Genomic DNA, 5,161 nt, shown 5'->3' on the forward strand with positions numbered 1-5,161 from the left:
TGCTTTATTAACAACACTGCTCGAGGCTTCTATGCCCCTAGCAATAAAAATGTGTTTTCAGACCCATCAAACCAATGAAATCTGAGTCTTCAGAGCACAAGATAATGAAAATCTCTAGGCCGGTGTCTTTTACTACTTTTAATCTGTTAACAGACCCCGAGTGTCTCAGACGAAAGGCATGCTGGCGTGAATCGCTGTCGTTAATAGCATTCCATACAGGTAAGTCTTGATTATTCCAATTTCTCACAAATTTGGACACTTTTACTGCCTGTAACATCTCTAGGGGAGAAAAAGGAAAGAGACCCATGCAATTGATTTCTCCAAACATACACAGAAATGTAGTATGCGGACCAGCAAGCTGATCTTACAAATGCTGGATGTGGAACCTGTGGTTTCCAGCCACAATGTCCTCTAACCTAGGGGACAAGCTATCACCAAAAGCCAAATGGACTGTTACAGAGGCCACCAGACTGAAGACAGGACTGTAGAGATGCTTTTTAAAGATGCAGCTGCAGAAAGAGCATTCTAGGGCTGGAGTACAACTGGGTCATAGTGCACTTGCCCGGCATCTGCAAGGCCTTGGGTCCATCTGTAGCACTTGAAAAGCACCAAACAAAATAAATGTCATCCCATCTCCCCACTTCTTCCTCAAAAGAGAAGGCTACAGTACCCATGTGGAATATGTCTGCCCTAGGAAAGGGAAAAGAAACACTCTTTTATGGTCTCCACAGCCGAGAGGATTGTACACAAACAGATCCTGAGTCTCCACCTTCTTCCTTTAGCCTCCCATATAACCCAGTTATCCTTTCTGTCTCTCTGTTTGACCTAACACAAATGCCTCTGGGCTTTGCAATCCCTTTGTTCTTCATCCTCCTTCCTTCCTTTTCTTGTGAGCTGTCCCCTTGTCACACACTGCTGAGAGATGCTTTTCTCTTGCTAACCTGGCTTCCTTCTGTCCATTGACTTCTCAGACCCAGTCAAAGTCCTCCCCTTCCCTGCAAGAATAACAAGTCAATTCCTTATTGCTTTTCAAGAAAGTTAGTCACCTTTCTTTATGATATGTATGTGAAATGTCTCCCACAGGCTGGTGTGTTGAAGGTTGGTCCGTAGCTGTTTGGGGCTCTTTGGGAAAGTTTTGGGAATTATAGGACCTAGGTCCTAGCAAGAGTAAGGGAGCCACTGAGAATATATAGTTGGTTTTGGCTCACAGTATGATGAGACAGTCCGTTGTCGTGGAGAGCTCACGGCAAAAGGAGTGGCTGGTCACACACTGCATCCACAATCAGGAAGCTCTCTTCCCTCTTTATTCAGTTCAGGACTCCAGCACATGGATAATGTTGCTCACCTTCAGGATGAAGTCTCCCCTCTTTAGCTAAAGTTTTTCTTAAAACATACTCATCGTCACCCAAGGTGTCACACAATGATTCTAAACACACTCATGTTTACCATTAGGATTAATCATCATGGGAGCATGTCCTTAAAGGTCCTACCTTGCCTTATCCCTGTCTCCTTTCCCTGTTTCCTCCAGGAGATGAACAAACTCCTCTATCACTTGCTCCTGCCCTTGCTCAAGCATCCAGGGAAGGCCACTCACCCATGAGCTAAAACATAGCATTCCTGTTAGGGTATCCTCTCAATTTTGATAAAATTGACAAGAAAGCCAACCAACATGCCAGCTTTTTGAGAAACAGCATGTAGCTATCCAAAAGGGTACGGACTAGGGAACTGTTTGAGGAAACCGAACATTGTGAATAGGTTTTTGTGGCCTGATGTACCAAGAACTTGACCTGCACAAGGCTTGGGTGCACAGGAGGTGTGAGGAAAAGAGGGAAATCTTCAGGAGGTTAGGGCGTACAGTTAGAAGTGAATATTGCCAACTAGCGGGATGCGAGGGGATATAAGAGCCCTGGATGCCCCTCTCCCTGCCTTCTCTTGCTGGGGCTCCCTCTGAAAACTCCACCAATGCTCATTGCCAGCTGGGGGTCAGCCAATCAAAAGCACCATCAAGAGGTTGGAAGTCGGGAGGAAAAGAGAAGCCAGGGTGTTTGTCTTCAGGGTGGTCTGCCTGGGGAGCAGGCAGGGGAACCGGCTTTTGTGGAGCTATATTACTTCCTGGTTTGCTCCTCCAGCCAGTGGGTGGCTGCTGTGATTTCCTGGCTGTCTCACCATCCTGGGGCCTTCTAGTTTCTTCAGCACCAGGTGAAACTGGTCTGAGGGGACATTTCATATTCAACACCAGGTGAAACTGTCCTGAGGGGACATTTCATATTCCAGCCATAACAGGTTGTTTCCCTATATGTAGATGTGGCGGAAAGAGCTTGTAGAGGAGGGGATGGTGCAAACAGAGAGATGGGTAAGGATGTATGGATTGGGAATCCATATGCAAACTGATCAGTTTCCCTTTCTTTGTCTAGATTATCCAACCCCCTGCAATGGCAGAAGAAAAGGCAAACTCATTCCACCTCCAAACAGGTAAGTCCTGTCTCTGCCAGAAAGACTTGGACGCACTCTTGGGTCCCCTCTCTGGGGAGTCTGTCTCTTTGTTCTCTTTGTGCTTTGCCGTGTGCACCTCTGCTTTCACAGAAACTTGGCTGCGTACCTAGGTCTTTTTAGTCTTTAAATCAACCTAGAAAAATGATCCATTCTTTCAATACTAGATAACCTCACCATGGCAGCATCAATATTACATTGCTAATTTAAGATAAAAATAAAAACAGAATGTGCCTGGTCTACCAAATAATGTTACTAATTTGCAGGCACATAATTGTAACACTGCACTGTTTCTTATAGAGGTATTATTGTGAAATACAGAGACTGTTTCCAGACAATCAATATGAATGTAAGTCAGGACGGCCATTAGATGTGATTATATAATAATCCTAGATCTACAAACCCATGATGAGAAACCAGAACATCAACCCATGAATCTACCTATTCATGTTTAAAATTTTTCAATTTTATTACTATTACTATTATTATTATTATATTTATTGTATATGTATGAGCAAGATCACATGCTGTGGTATACATGTGGAGGTCAGAGAATAACTTACAGGTGTTGGTCCCCTCCTTCCAACAAGTTGGTCCTTCGACCAAGCTCAGGTCATTCACCATACATGACAGTAAGCACCTTTTACTAACTGTGCCGTCTCTCTGGTTCTCAAGATACATCTGACTCTAAGCCTTAAAATCCTGTCGCTCTAGCTTAGTTCCTGTTGTTGTGATAAACACCATGACCAAAGGCAACTTGGAGAAGAAAGGGTTTACTTTAGACTACAGGTTTCCAGCATTGAGGGAAACCAAGGCAGAAGACTGAAGCAGAGAGCATGGAACACCGCTCTTTACTCAAGTGCCTACTGGCTTGCGTTCAGCTACCTTTATTACACAGCCCAGATTCACCTGCCCAGGAACAACACAACCCACAACAGGCTGGGTCCGCCTACACAGATTAGCAAACAAGAAAATGCCCCCACTGACTTCTGCACAAGCCCAGCTGCTGAAGGGAATTCCTCCATTGAGGTTCACTCTTCCCAGGTGTGTCAAGTCGACAGCCAAGCCTAGGCATCTGTAGAGTGCGTTCATCTCATTCACACAGAGACCTCTTCCCTGCCAGAAGTTCAGTGTCCCCAGGAGCAGGGCACTTCTACTTAATATGGAGAGTAGCATAGCACGTGAGCTGTCCCAGGCCCGGCAGCTCTGCCACATCGCCTGCGTGGGCACACACAAGGTAGACACTCAACCTCTGCATTATAGGCCCAGCCTTTGTGCCCACATTTTGTTGGTTTTTATTTTTAAGACAGGATGTCATATTTCTAAGGCTGGCCTAGAACTTGCTAGGCAGTTGAAGATGACCTGAAACTTCTGATATTTCTGTCTTCACTTCTCCAGGGCTGGGATTTCAGGCATGTACTGTCACTCCCAGTTCACCCATAACCCAAGGAAACCTGCATGGTAGGCAGACACTGTACCAACGGCTACATCCAAAGCCACCTGACTTCAGTTTTAAACAAGGATCTGGATTCTTTGGTGAGATTCCCCCAAACTCTTGTAAGATGTACCTGTTTAGCTTTCGCAAAACATGTTAGAATTTGGCCTTGGCACCCCCATGCTCAAAGTGACTTACAGATTTCCCTCAGAAAGCAGCCTGCTTCAAGGAGGTGGTGTAAGTGTTACAGCTCTGGAGGGAAAGGTATCCTGGCTGTCGGAAGCCAGGCAATACCTCCAGGTCTGTTCTGATGGCGTGGGGGTGTTTTCCTGCAGGAATATAGCCGTTCTGCTCCTCTCCAGGACAGCCCCGACTTCTTTCCTAAGGGAGTTTCCCCACAGAGAGCCGTTACTTTTCTGCTCCACTCTGCTAAGGGGGCTTCCTCTGGCAGAAATGGAGCAGTCTGCTCCTGCTCCATCCAAGGCTGTTACTTTTCTGCCTGGCTCCACTCCAACAAGGTGGTCACCAATCCTCATTCAAGAGATTTATGGGGACAGTGGCTGCCTCTGCCAGAGTAGAAAAGGGCAACTCCCAACTGAACAGGTACAGGACCTTTATAGGACTTCTTAGGGGTGGAGTTTTTCCAGAGTGGAGATTTTCAGGGTGGAAATTGGTCGGTTTTCAATCCCCAAGCTTGGACAGGCTCAGATATTGGCTGGATTTCATGCTTAGGGATTGCTGGTTTCAGGCTCAGAGATTGGTTAATTTTCCTTCTCAGGGACTGGTTGGTTGCTGAAGTCAGGGATAGTGTGTTTCCTTGTCTCTGGTTTCAAGGTCAAAGTATGTTTCTTTCTCTGGTTATTTTTAACCTTTTGGTTCTGGCTTGAGGATCAGGGTGTGTTTCTTTGGCTGGTCCTTTTACCCTACAGGTGGAAGTCAACAATATTTTATCTGAACCACATTTTACAAAATGTTTTCTTTCTTGCACTATTGTTTCTGGAAAAGAAAGTTATATTAAAATTGTTTTAGTTTAAAGGGATTTGATTGCTGGGTGTTTAAGGCATTGGACTTAAAGTGAAAGACCAGGATAAATCCAGACCTCCTAGCAGGAAGAGTAAAGCCAAAAATCTAGGTTAGCCAGTTCAGTGACTTTGTTCCAGGAACTAGCTGACCACAAAGTTAGATTATAATCTTGAGAACAATCTTGAGAAACGGGGAGTTACCCCCTTGTGATTA

This window comes from Arvicola amphibius, chromosome 1 (genome assembly GCF_903992535.2).
Source record: "Arvicola amphibius chromosome 1, mArvAmp1.2, whole genome shotgun sequence".
Taxonomy (NCBI): domain Eukaryota; kingdom Metazoa; phylum Chordata; class Mammalia; order Rodentia; family Cricetidae; genus Arvicola; species Arvicola amphibius.